This window comes from Elephas maximus, chromosome 14 (assembly GCF_024166365.1).
Source record: "Elephas maximus indicus isolate mEleMax1 chromosome 14, mEleMax1 primary haplotype, whole genome shotgun sequence".
Classification (NCBI taxonomy): Eukaryota; Metazoa; Chordata; class Mammalia; order Proboscidea; family Elephantidae; genus Elephas; species Elephas maximus.
The window spans coordinates 4,675,639-4,690,858 of NC_064832.1; the positions used below are offsets into that span (position 1 = coordinate 4,675,639).

The 15,220-nt window shown below is 34.0% G+C and overlaps 2 pseudogenes; both read right to left on the reverse strand.

The window, feature by feature from the left end:
* Nucleotides 1-2,901: 2,901 nt before the first annotated feature.
* Nucleotides 2,902-3,844, reverse strand: LOC126058406 (olfactory receptor 2AK2-like; annotated as a pseudogene).
* Nucleotides 3,845-12,470: 8,626 nt separating this feature from the next.
* Nucleotides 12,471-13,394, reverse strand: LOC126058408 (olfactory receptor 2AK2-like; annotated as a pseudogene).
* Nucleotides 13,395-15,220: the final 1,826 nt, after the last annotated feature.

Here is a 15,220-nt window from a genome sequence, read left to right on the forward strand (position 1 = left end):
TGAAGCTAGCAACTGGACATGCAACCATATACTTCACTGACTGACGTGGTCTGCAGATGTGAACTTTCATGCAATCTGTGTGAAAAATATTTAAATATGTTAAAATTCATTAAATTTGAATGTACATTTATTAAAATATGGATTTATTATTTTCATTTTTGATAGTAAGTATAAATTAGAATTTCAAACTTTATGTAAAACACAAATGGTTTACACACTTAAGTAATTTCACCACCAATTCCATTCATAGATATATACAAAATACAAACTCTTGTTTATGGGAAACAGGAGACAAATGCAACAATGTTTATAAGTGCATTGTACATAATAGTAGACAACTAGAAATAAAACAAGCATCTATCAGCAACAACACCAACAACAAAAAGTGGATAAATGTGTAGTATAGTCTTAAAATAGAATGCCATTCAATAATAAAATAGAATGGGCTGTCATTTCATTCAACCTGGAGCGTTACTAGTGTCAACTGAAAAAACAATTTTCAAAAAGATTATCTACAACTTAAGGCCCCTTATTAAGTTCTACAGCATCTAAAAATATTTTCTAATACCCTATGAATTCTATATTATAATTATAGCAAGAGAATTAAAAAACCAAAAATTCAGAATGATGGTGGAGGTATAGAAGGATATGAGGAGTCCCTGGATGGTGCGAACAGTTAACATAGTCACTGCTAACTGAAACCTTGGTGGTTCGAGTCTACCCAGAGGTATAGGAGGATATGAAGAGTCCCTGGATGGTGCGAACAGTTAACATAGTCACTGCTAACTGAAAGCTTGGTGGTTCGAGTCTACCCAGAGGCACCTCGGGAGAATGGATTGGTGATCCACATTAGAAAAATAAGCCGTTGAAAACCCTACCAAGAACAGTTCTACTCTGACACACATGGGGTCGCCAAGAGTTGGAGGAGCACTAAAGATAAATTTACTATTTTAGTTGTTGGGTTGGGTGGTGAACTTACAGGTATACATTATATTATAAACAAACTGACCGAAGTAAGGCATTCATAGATCAATAAACACATTTTGTCTTGAACCAAAAATGAGTGTTCCTAAAGGCCATTACATATAATTATTATTAAAATTATTGACAATGGATCCAAAAAAATCTTGTCAGTGAATCTCTAAAATATTTCACAGAAATATACACTTTCTTCCAATACCATTGTTCATGCACTGATGGAACACTGGTTGTATTTTGCTCTCATGGTTTATATCCCACTTTATATTTAGCACCAAGTACTTTAGCAACCCACTGCATTATTTATTATCAACACTCAGACTCTAAGAAGTTTTCATATATTACTGATTGGAAAATAAATGATTAAATCCAATTTGGATAATGCTTAAAAAAAAAATTTTTTTTATTAGAGGTAAACATGTGCCTAATTTATGACCAAGCAATTTCAATTTAGGTATAGGTACAAGAGAATTGAGTTCACGTGTTCTCAAAAAACACTTGTACAGGAAGCTTTATGGTAGTTTTATTCATTATAGTCAAACATTTCTGACATCAGAATGGAAATAATTATTCTAAGCCATATGATGGAATTCAGCTTTGTAATAAAAATGATGGAGACACTCAAAAATATGGTTAAACCTTTTAAACATGTTTAGGAAAAGAAGCCAGACATCAAAGAGAACTTATTTTCTGATTTAAAAGTTTCGACTCAATGGTGTTGAGAAATAAGAGCTTCTATTTAACGGTGATAGAAGCCAGAATAATGATCGTAATTGTGGGCCTAAGGCATTAACATGAAAGTAGCATAAGAGATGACGAATGATGAAATGCTCCACCTGTGGTTTCCCTCAAGCTGTAATGATGACAGTTCCACACTTCCAGTTGTTAATTTCAAGTTTTAGCCCAGTTCTGAAAGCTTCTTATTTCATAGTATTTCCCATCCCATGTGTCCACAAAACTCAAATGTCTGCTTTCTCCCAGTCTCCTGAATCCGCCCAGTCTTTGCCTCTCCACTAATATCACCTTGGTCCAAGGTAATATCTTGTCACAGCTGGACTACTGCAATGGCTTTCTCCTGCCCACATCAGTTCTCTACCACAACTCTGCAAAGGTAGCCCATTGTTTTAGGTTCAAAGCCACAATCCTCAAATCGATCTAATTTACACTGTAAGACCTGGCTCCAAAACATATACCTATTTTCTGTGTCTCACCAATTTACTCCTTGATCTTTTGTGACTATGCTGGGCATGTCCCCACCTCAGGGAATTCTCACTTGTTCTTTGCTCTTCCCAGAACATTCATCCACAGATATCCACTTGTCTCTTGTCCTTGACTCCTTTTAGTTTTTGACAAATGTTGCATTCTTGGTTCTCCCTTCTCTGTTTGACTTAACATTGCAAATATCCTTTGTTTTCCCGATTCCAATTTTCCACTTAGTTCTTCTTCGTGGTGATTAATACTTTTTGGTAAAAAACATACAGAGTTAAAGCATTAAAGCCCTTGTTCAATGAATGAATAAATAAATAAGTGGTTGTATGCATTTTGCTCTATATTATAGTTTGGTCATCATATGTATTTTCCTGATATTATGTATTATATGGTAAATTATATTTCATGTGCATTTTATTTCAGAATATTAAAAAAGGTACTAAAAATTTGTTATGACATGGGAGCATTGTGTTGACAGGGATTAAATCTATTGCTTTAGAAGATAAAGTTGATAATGGCAACCATTCTCTTGCTTTTACACAGCAAATCCACCGAGTTCCAATAACAATGCTTTAGTTATTTCTGAAAAGTGGAGAAACCAAGGCATTGTTACATTTATTTATTTTGTAAACATTTCTTTGAGCTTACATATCTCTAGACAGTAGGCTAATCAAATCATGTTGGTCAGTCTCAAACTATAAAGGGTTCTTAAAGTCATATTTTCTGTACAAATATCCATTTTCCCAGCACTCTTCTCATGGCCCCCATGACCTCCTTATTCCTCAGACTGTAGATAAATGGGTTCAGAAGAGGTGTAACGATACTGCAAAACACCGCCACCACTTTATCTTCCTCAGGGTAATGCAAGGAATGTGGCTTGTATAGGTGGAGAGAGCAGTCCCATAGAATAGGCTTGCCACAATCAGATGAGAGGAACACATGGAGATGGCTTTTGTCTGCCCTTTACCTGAACTCATCTGGTACACCGCAATAAGCACTCGGGCATAAGAAGCCAAAATGGCTATGAATGGTAGTAGCAAATGATAAGGCCACTAAAGAGGACAGTATACTCATACTGGGAGGTGTCCTGACACACCAAAGGCAATAGAGATGGAACTTCACAGAAAAAGTGATTAACGATCCGAGATCTGCAGAATGGAAGTTGAAATACATACAGTGTATGTATTAAAGCATTGATAGAACTACTGGCCCATGCACATGTGACCATGGACAAACAGATCGTCTTGCTCATGAGCACAGGATAATGTAAAGGGTGACAGATTGCTATGTATCTATCATAAGACATGAAACCAAGAAGAAGAGCTTCAGTTCCACCGAGAGTCAAAAACAGAAAGGTTTGAATCTCACAACCTAAAAAAGTAATGGTCTTACTATTTGACAGGAAGTTTGCTGCCATCTTGGGTATCGTGGTGGAGATGTACACCATGTCAATGAAGGAGAGCTGACTGAGGAGGAAGTACATGGGAGTGTGGAGCAGAGTGTCCAATCGCATGAGGTGGATCAGTATGATATTTCCCATCAAAGCCACTGAGAAGATGACAGTAATGGCAACAAAGAGTATCTTGTTCATTTGGCCATATTGGAAAAGGCCAAGAAGTATAAACTCTGCTCCAAAAGTTCGATTTTCTGTCTTCATGGCTTAAATCAAAACAAAGCAGACCATATCTGAAAATTCCATGTAACAACACTGACCTTTGAGAGAAAACAAAATGATTATTAAATGCAGTAGAATTCCCTGTAATCAGCTTAGGTGACTGTCTCTCCCTGTTTTTATACAGGAAACCCTGGTAGTGTAGTAGTTAAGTGCAACGACTGCTAACCAAAAGGTCAGCAGTTTGAATCCACCAGGCACTCCTTGGAAACTCTATGGGGCAGTTTTTCTCTGTGCATTGGTCAGAATCAATTCAACAGCAATGAGTTTGGTTTTGGGTTTTTATGCACTGAATCTGTGTCTATTGAGCAATGGGCGCTTTGAAAAAATAAAATAAAAATAACGTTTCTTTAAAATTGATCACAGAATAAAAATATAATATGGGGATAAAACATTTAGATGATTTGCCAACATGAGTTATGACTTCCCTTGTAAATATCTTCATGATGATAGACTAGAGACATGTTCACGTGTTGTGAAAAAATCTTTCACTCAATTCCTTCATATATATAGTTTAGAATTGCACTGTTGGTTAAACATGGTATAATATTCTTTAAAAAAAATTTCTTGACTCCATTTTTCAATTTTGAATTTGTATTGGCTACACTTTATACATTGTAAGAAAAAAAAATTTTTTTAATTATATTAACATTTGTGGGTCAGGAATATTTTAGCTCTTCTAAATGAATTGGTGGTTATATAGATAACATCTGTAAGTGTAAATGGGAATTCACTGACAAAGCCCCCCCCCCCAAAAAAAAGATCGATCGATCTACCTACCTACCTACCTACCTATCATCTACCTACCTATCTACCTACCTACCTATCTATCATCTATCTATCTATCTATCTATCTATCTATCTATCTATCTATCTATCTATCTATCTATCCACCAGACCTAAGGGATGGTTGGAGAATGAATCATTAAAATAGAAGTTAACAATTATTCATCTAAATTTAACTCAAGAAGCATGTCAAGAATGGCATTTTTAATTTTACTTAGTCCTGTTATATTAATTGGGGAAATTTACATTTAAGCTGCACTTGAAAGAAGTGGCAATTAGTAAAAGTTTATCACTTGCTGCTCAATCAGGATATGAAATCAAAAGACTACTGATGGCTTTTTTAAAATTCAGAAGTTTTGGATAATTCTTATTGCAGAACAACGTTAAGAAATAGAAAATATTTTCAATTAAAAACTAGCCAACTTTAATATAAAACCCCTTGTTGTTGAGTTGATTCCGATTCACAGAGACCCTATAGGACAGAGTAGAATTGCCCCATAGGGTTTCCAAGGAGTGGCTGGTAGACTCGAACTGCCAACCCTTTGGTTAGCAGCAAAGCACAAAATTAACTGACAATAACAATTGTTGATTATACACATGCAAGTACTAATACAATTCTGGCATATAAAATTCAATGACTCATCATCAGTTAAATTTACCATTAACTTGACTATACTTGGTCCAAGATGCAGTCACATGAGCAAACCAAAATGTAAGTCTTCGTTCAGTAAATGCCTGTCCTCAGAAGCGGAAATGTAAACTAACCAGTTAGGACTTGCCTGCTGGGCTTAACCTAGTTCAGAATGTCCCATTAATCCCTTCTCCATCACCAGAAATCTGTTGAAAATGAAACTTCTACAAGATTAATTTGTATATGAGCTCATAGACTATATCTGCTATTCATGAATTGGGAAGCTATTGTCTGAAACTTCCTATTCATGAATTGCAAATAAAGCTTATAAGTTCGTATGCAAATTTAATCTAGTAGAAATTTTATTTTTTATTTTATAGTCAGCCAAGTTTGTATAAACTAAGGCATACTTTTTTTTTTTGAATTAACAATATCACGTCAGGAATTTTCATTGTATAAAAAATTTGTAGAAGTATAGTAAACTTAATATATTTTACAGAAGCAATTTGGAATGATGAGTACACGATAAAAACAGATAAGGGAACTAAAAAATATCAGCTTGGTGAGATAATGTGCATGTATTCAAAATCAGTTATGAAAACTACACAGCTACACATTATATATAGAAATATAAATGCACATGCATGTATGCATATATATTTCACTTGAAATAAAACAATTTACAAAGTATTTTAATTCAATTGCAAAGATTCTCACCACGAATTTGTATCGCCTGAAATAGTTTACAACCTTTCACCATTCCAATAATATTGTTGAATATGACTATGCCTTGAGCATAATACAAAGTGGCAAGGCAAAAATAAGAAAGAAACATTTTTTTCTACCCCAATCAAGACTACTAGTGATGCAGGGCCATGCTGCCCAGTAGGGGTTGCACTGGACCTTTAAACCCTACCCTTTTCTCGCTTTACAAAGACACGTCTCTTACCTTGCTCTTTTGTGATTGCTGTCCTAAGAAAATTTAAAATCAATATATGGCCAAATTAATCTCAGATAACATATATGGATATTCAATTTTTGCAGAGATCATCCAAATGTAATGTGGATAATCTAGCCAGCCCAGAAATTGCCCAAATCAAAGGAAATGGGCATGCAAGAAAAATACTATTCACTCTACATAATTTTTTAAATAAAACACATTCCTTTAAATAGTGTCCCTGAGATTAGTTGTATATTGATCTTTTTGACATGAATTGTAGCAAAGTATTCAAGGTATTATAATATTTTAGGTTAAATTCAGAGTAATAAATGGCCCAAAAGAGTTATTTGAAATCTGAATGGTTGTTACTATGAACAAGACTGCTTTAACTCTAGCAGGCCATGTTTTTAAAACTGAAAAATCAGCCACCGTGTTGAAAACCATATTCTTTTTCATTAGAAACCCACTGCCATCGAGTTGATTCCGACTCATAGCGACCCGATCGGACAGAGCAGAACTGCCCCATAGAGTTTCCAAGGAGCGCCTGGCAGATTTGAATTGCCGACCTCTTGGTTAGCAGCTGTAGCACTTAACCACTACGCCACCAGGGTTTCCAGTTAGACATATAGATTATTTTACATATATAAAAAATAGTTTAAAATTTTATTTTAATTGAGATATATCATCTTTCATATAGAGATCTGTTTCATTCTCCCAGAAGACTTTTTTTAAAAAAAAAAAAATCATTAAACAGGGAGTTGGGAAATGGATCTGCAAAATTACATAAAAGATTTTCCTGTCACCTCACTTGGGCACAGTATTAGAGAGGCACAGCAAGTCTGTCTTTCAAAAATTTTTAAGTTAAATTATATTATTTGTTTGTCATATATATTAAAAAGTCACAGACAAAACTGCATATATTAGGAAAATCAAGCTACTTGACACTTCTACAGGATGACAGAAAAATAAATTCGCAAAGAAATCCAAAGCTGTGAAATCTCTAATTTGAAACACATTTTAGGAAGTGTTACCATTCTATGAACTTGCAGGATTGCTTTTTTTTTTTTGCCTCAGCAAATAAGTCTTCAATCATTTACCATGAAAAAAGTTAGTAGAAAAAAGAATCAAATGTTCAAACTCATTTTCTCGTCCTTATATAAGACTTTAAACCTCTCGGTGGACACAGGCTGGCTGCCTAATCGAGGTGGAATTCTTATTTTGTTTCTCAGAGACCTTCTGGGAAAACTAGACCTCTAGTCCATGATTAAGCACATTGCACAAATTACAAGTGATATTTTATTAGTCCTGGTGTCTGCATTCCTGGGGGGAGGGAGGGAAATGAACAAAGGGTCAAGCCTCAAAATATATTTCTTCAAGTGAAAAAAAAAAATCAAATAATTGATATTAGCTGATTGCTTTAAAAATTTTTTTTAAAAGTTAACTATTTTACCTTTAAAATATGTACGTAGATTTTGACTCCACATAGTAATCAGCTAATGTACAGTTTGATTTTTTTTCTATACAAAATATGCATGAAATACTGAGGATATTATTAATGTGCTAAATTTTGCAATAATTTTATTCCCAAAATAGGAAGGTTGGCTTGGCCATGGAAGTAAGGGACTCCGATTTCTGAAAGTCCACAGATCAAATACAGATGCTGTAATCCCTAAGGGTTAAAGTGCCCACGTGTAGAGTAGAATTTAGAGTTTGGCATGGTGCTCAATAACGTTGTTCTATTTCGATGAGATGTACTTAATCTGTAAAAATTGAAGTGAGTTGAAATTTTAACCAGTCAATTCCCTTACCTGATTCTGTGGGATGACATGAAATAGCTGCTGTGCTCAAGAATGGGAAAAGAAAAATTGCAATGACTTAAGAAGAAACTCGATGTGGGCTAGATTTTGGGAAAAAAATACACAGGTTTATTCTCTCATGTACAGACAGGGATGTAAGTCACATCGTAAGATCTTATCTTCATTTTTCTCCAATTATGATATATATGTTATTTTATAATTCATAAATTATAATTTATAATAATTATTCCTTAATTTGAAATATTTTGTCTCATTATTCTCTAAATCACCTTCCAGAGAAAACTCCAGGGGCCAACAATCACTGAATCAGTTTTAGGATGAAACACAGGTGTTTAGGAACCCTAATCTCAGATTTTTACTGAACGATTGAGTCCTATGAATAGTCAACATTTGCCTCACATTCAGTCACTTGTGGAAGGATTTCTAGAATGTCGAAGTGACATTTGTAAGTTTTGAATACTGTGAAACTTGTACAGTTTCTGGCATTTTCTTTAAGAACGAGAGAGCAAAAATACAAATATAAAATTGATATGACTGTGGAAGAGGCCTGCACAGGTGAGAGGATCTGCAGTTCAAGTTTCTTAAGTTTCAATGAAAATCTACCTCTGAAGTTAGGTTTGATACCTTTAAGTGGTGCTTGTTGTTATTGTTTTATTATCACTTGATATTGTGTGAGAAAAATATTTAAGTGTATTATACACAGAGAGTTGTCAGCTACTTTGAGAGAACATGAAAACCTAGAACTCTTCCTGTGGCATAAAAAGAGAGATATCTCTCAGGGGCCAAACAACTTACAATGTTGTCCAGCATGCTGTAAGCCCTCAATAAATATTAGCTTTAATGATGATTATTAATGATGATGCTGTTTTTACGGCCTTTTTGGATTATTATTTTACACAAACTAAGATAGATTCAAGGATGGAAGCATCTCCTCCACTGCTTTGCTCAAATGTGGACACAAATCCTTCTAAAAGCTTTCCCCATCCCAGTGTGACATGGTTCTACTAAAGTTTCAAGAGAAAAATAAACAAAACTAGAACAAACTATCTACAGGGAGAATTACTTAAAATAAGCCCTGTACATACAGTCACTCTCTCTGATAAGGTTCAAAGACCTAAAGTTTGGTATTGAAGAAATCTGAAGTATAAGAGAGTAATCAGTAAATAAATAGAGAGAGATAAATGAATGAATGAATAACCAAATAAGTAGAGATATCAAGTTTGGTTCTCCAGAATAGAGAGAGAGAAATGAATGAATGAATAACCAAGTAAGCAGAGATATCAAGTTTGGTTCTCCAGAGCTCTAGTCAAAACCTGATTTTTGTGTGTTCATCTGACATCCTGCAATTTTGTTGGATTTGTATATTAAATCTAATAGTTTATTTTTGTTTTTGTTGGTTTGTTGTGTGTGTGTGTATTCTTTGTTGTTGTTGTTAGGTGATGTCAACTTTGTTCTGACTCATAGCGACTCCTATGTACACCAGAAGGAAACACTCCTCCGTCCTGTGCCATCCTCACAATCATTGTTATGCTTGAGCCCAGAGTATTTCTTAGGATATTCTGTATATAAGATCATGTCATTTGAACAGGAACAAATTTACTTCTTTTCAAATTTGAATGCCATTTCCTATTTTTTTTTTTTCCTAACTTTTCTGGCTAGTATTTATGTAATAATATGGAATAAGAGTTGTGAAGTCAAGCATCCTTGTTTTGTTCCTGATGTTACGGAAAAACTTTTACTTTTTCACCAATGTGTGTGATGTCAGCCGTGGGCATTTCATAACTGTCCTTAATCAGATACAAGCAGTTTCCTTACATTTCTAGTTTGTTGGGAGATTTTATTCTGAAAGGGTACTGGAGTGTGTCAAATGATTTTTCTGCATCAATTAATGTAATCATTTTGTTCATTCTCTTAATTAATTGATATTTATGTTTAACCACTTCTGCATTTATGGGATAAGTTTCACTGGGTCGTGGTGTATAGTCCTTCCAATATGCTGCCCTATTTGGTTTGCTAGTATTTTGTTGCAATTTGCTGCTGAATTTGGTTTGTTAGTATTTTATAGACGATTTGCATCCATATTCATAAGGTACATTGTGATTTATTTTATTTTTTTTTTTTGCTTTGGTATCAGGGTGATAATGTCATTCTAGAATGAGTTGCCTTCTATTTTTTGGAAGAGTTTGAGAAAGATTATTGTTAATTTCTATCTGGTGTCCTTTTATAATTTCTATCCTATTGGCAGTCTCTATTTGTTAAGACATTATTTTACTGGTTACCTTTAGTCCTTTGTACGTGATATCCATTAGCACCTTGAACATATTTAATACAGTTCATTTATATTATTTCTCTAGTAATTCCAATATCTGAGTTGACTCAGGGATTGTTTCAAATTTATTTATTTTTTCCTGTGAATGAGCCATGTGCTCCTGTTTATTTGCATGCCTAATATTTTGTTGTTGCTGTTGTGGAAAACCAAACATTGTGAATTACAAACCATAATTATTAAAATTATTGACAATGGATTAAAAACAATCTTGTCAGTGATTATCTTAAATACTTCACATAAAATGTATACTTTCTTCCAATACCATTATTCATGCACTGTTTGAGCACTGGTTGGATTTTATTGTCATGGCTTATATCCAATATTATATTTAGTGCCAGGTAGTTTAGCAAGTCACTGCATTATTTATTATCAACAATTAGACTCTAAGAATTTCTCTTGTATTGCTGAATGGAATACAAATGATTAAACCCACATTGCAATAACACATTCATAGCTGTACATGTACTTAAAATATGACCAAGCGATTTCAATCTTTGATGTATATACAAGATAATTCAGTTAATATGTTCTCAAAAAGCATTTGTACAGGAAGTTTTATGGCAGTTTTATTCATGATAGCCAAACATTTCCTGCATCAGAACGGAAACAATTGCTCAGGAACCATACAATGGAATGCAGCTTTGTAATATAAACGATGGACTTACAGAGACACACAAAAATGTGGTTAAATCTTTTAAATATGTTGACTGAAAGAAGCCAGATATCAAAGTGAACTTTTTTTTTCCCTGATTCCAAAGTTTCTACCCAATGGTGATGAGAAATAAGAGCTTCTCTATTTAATGGTGATAGAAGTCAGAATAATGACTGCATTTGTGGGGCCAAGAGGTCAACGTGAAAGTAGCACAAGAGGTGCTGAATGATGAAAACGTTCCACCTGTGGCTTCCCCCAAACTATAATGATAACAACTCCATACTTCCAATTATTTAGTCCAAGTCTTAGCCCAATTCTGAAGCGTTTCATATCCCAATGTGTCCACAAAACTCAAATATCTGCTTTCTCCCAGTCTCCTGAATCTGGCCAGCTTTTGCTCCTCCACTAATATCACTTCAATCCAAGGCCATATTTTGTCACACCTGGGCTACTGCAATGGCCTCCTTGTGTTCACATCAATTCTATACTCACAACTCAGCAATGGTTGCCCAGCATTTTGGGTTAAAATCCAGAATCCTCATACTGATCTAATTTATACTACATGTTCTGGCCCCATTACATCTACCTATTGCCTAAGTCTCACCAATTTACTCCTTGATCTTTTGTGACTATGCAGGGCATGTTCCCATCACGGAAGTTCTCACTTGCTCTTTGCTTTTCCCAGAACACTTTTCCTCAGATGTCCACTTGATTCTCTTCCTTAACTCCTTTTAGTCTGACAAATTGTCACATTCTTGTTTCTCCCTTCTCTATTTTACTTATAATTGCAAACATCTTTTAGTTTCCCTATTCCAATTTTCCACTTAGTTTTTCTTCATGGCAATTAATACTTTTTGATATACTGTACAATTTATGCATTAATTTTATATATTGTCTTTCTCCTCACAATGAAATGTAAACTTTAAGAGAGAAGACATTTATCTCAGTTTTATATTGCTCAACCCCATATCACCAGTGCCTATAATTGCGTCACATACAAAGTTAAAGCATTAAAACTTTTGTTCAATGAATGAAAGAATGAGTGGATATATGAAATCTGCTCTATACTACAGTTTGGTCATCATATATATTCTCTAGGTATTACGCATTTTGCAATAAATTATATTTTCTATGCATTTTATTTCAGCAAATTAAAGAAGAAAAATATTTGCTATGACATAGGAGTATTGTGTTTATAGGTACTAAATCTACTGCTTTAGAACATAAACAACGTAGATAATGGCAACCATTCTCTTGCTTATACATTGTAAATCAATCCAGTTCCAATAGTAGTGATTTAGTTATTTCTGAAGAGAGGAGAAATGAAGTCATTTGTCTATTTATTTTGTAAACATTTCTTTGAGCTTACATCTCTCTAGACAGTAGGCTAATCAAATCATGTTGTTCAGTCTCAAACTATAAAGGGTTCCTAAAGTCATATTTTCTGTACAAATGTCTATTTTCCCAAAACACTTTTCCTAGCCCCCATGACCTCCTTATTCCTCAGACTGTAGATAAATGGGTTCAGAAGAGGTGTAATAATACTGTAAAATACCACCACCACTTTATCTTCCTCAGGGTAATGCAAGGTGTGTGGTCTTGTATAGGTGGAGAGAGCAGTCCCATACAATAGGCTTGCCACAATCAGATGAGAGGAACACGTGGAGATGGCTTTTGTCTGCCCTCTACCTGAGCTCATCTGGTACACCACAATAAGCACCCGGGCATAGGAAGCCAGAATGGCCATGAATGGTAGTAGCAGAATGATAAGGACACTAAAGAGGACGGTATACTTATACTAGGAGGTGTCCTGACACACCAAAGGCATTAGAGATGGAACTTCACAGAAAAAGTGGTTAATGATCTGAGATGTACAGAATGGAAGTTGAAATACATACAGTGTTTGTATTAAAGCATTGATAGAACTACTGGCCCATGCACATGTGACCATGGACAAACAGATCATCTTGCTCATGAGCACAGGATAATGTAAAGGGTGACAGATCGCTACATACCTATCATAAGACATGAAACCAAGAAGAAGAGCTTCAGTTCCACCAAGGGTCAAAACCACAAAGGTTTGAATCTTACAACCTAAAAAAGTAATGGTCTTACTATTTGACAGGAAGTTTGCTGCCATCTTGGGTACCGTGGTGGAGATGTACATCATGTCAATGAAGGAGAGCTGACTGAGGAGGAAGTACATGGGAGTGTGGAGTGGAGTGTCCAATCGGATGAGGTGGATCAGTATGATATTCCCCATCAAAGTCACTGAGAAGAGGCCCACAATGGTAACAAAGAGGACAGTGTTCATTTGGCCATATTGGAAAAAGCCAAGAAGTATAAATTCTGTTCCAAAAGTTTGATTTTCTGTCTTCATGGCTTAAATAAAAATAAAGCGGACAATATCTGAAAATTCAGTGTAAACAACATTGAATGTCCTTCAAAAGAAAACAAAATGATTATTAAATGCAGTAGAATTTCCTTGAATCACTTTAGGTGACTATTTCTGCCCTTGTTTCTATGCATTGAATCTGTGTCTGTTGAGCAATGGCCAATTTGAAAAAAAAAATATTATCTGGAAATAAAAATTTAGATGATTTGCCAACATGAGTTTTTTCTCCCCTTTTAAATATCTTCAAGATGAGAGATTGGAGATGTGCTCACTTGGTATGAAAAAAAAAAATCTTTCACTCCATTCATTTAAATAATTAAACATGACAGTGATGTTCAAATATGGTATAATATTCTTACAAAAAGAATTTCTTTCTCCATTTCTCAATTTTGAAATTATATTGGCTATAGGTTGTAATAAATGTTATATTACCATTTGTATGTCAGGAATACTACAACTCTTGTAAATGAATTGGTGATTATTTCTATAATATCTGTAATTGTATGTGGAAATTTGTTGTCCAGGCAAAAAACAAATATGCAAGACCTTTAAGAAGGGTTGGAGAAAGAAACATTAAAATGTTACGTTAGCAATTATTAATCTAAGTTTAACTCAAGGAACATGTCAAGAATGGCATTTTGAATTTGACTTGGTCCTTTTATATTAATAGGGGAAATTTACATTTAAACTGCACTTGGATGAAATGTCAGTTAGTAAAATGTTATTACTTGCTCCTCAGTTGAGATATGGAGTCAAAAGGTATTGATGCCCCATTAAAATTTGAAAGTTTTAGGTAATTGTTATTACAAATATTGCTCAACAAAGTTGAGAAATTAAAATTATTTTCAGTAAAAACTAGTCAGCTTTAATATAAAGTGTGACAAATATGAAAAGTAATTGACAATACCAACTGTTGATTATACATACATGCAAATATAAATACAATTCTAGCATATAGAACTCAATGATCTATCATAAAGTTTTATTTATTGTTGACCTGACTATACTTGGTTCAAGGTGCAGTCACTTATGCTAAGCCCCACATCAGCAAACCAAACCTAAGTCTAGTTCCTACAAATGCCTGACCTTCCCAGAAGCCAAAATGTGAGTTAACCAATTAAGACTTGCCTGCTGTGCTTAACCTAGTTCAAAACGTTCCATTAATCCCATCCCCATCACCAGAACTGTTAAAAACAAAATTTTTACAAAATTAAATTTGTATAAGAACTCATAACCTGTAGTTGCTATTCATGAATTAGAAAGCTCTTGTCTGAAACTTCCCATTCATAAATTGCAAGTTAAACTTATGGGTTCATATACAAACCTAATCTTGTAGAAATTTTGTTTTTAACATTATCTATAGTCAGCCAAGTTGGTATAAACTAAGGCACATTTGACTATAAGTAGTCATATCATTAAGTTATATAGGAAAGATACTACACACATTTCCTATATTCTAAAAAGCTTTGATCCTATTGGACCGTCTTTCTTCATTATAGGCCTTTCTCAAAGAACAGTGCTTTTCTCTAAAACTGCAAACACAGTGATATAAAATAATGATGGATGTTTGTATAATTCAGAAAAAAACGAAGACTTATTCTAACATTATGATTTTTTTGAATGTTCTAATCCATGAAATAGAATATGACAAATAAAAATAACACAAAAAAGAAAAAAAAATTTCTATTTAAAAGCTTTACTGTTTTTGAAAACCTAATAAATGAAAAACGATTAACTTGATAAAAGTGTTCGATAAATTGTATAAATTATAATTTATAGTTAGTGACATTCTAATACATTATATTTTTAAT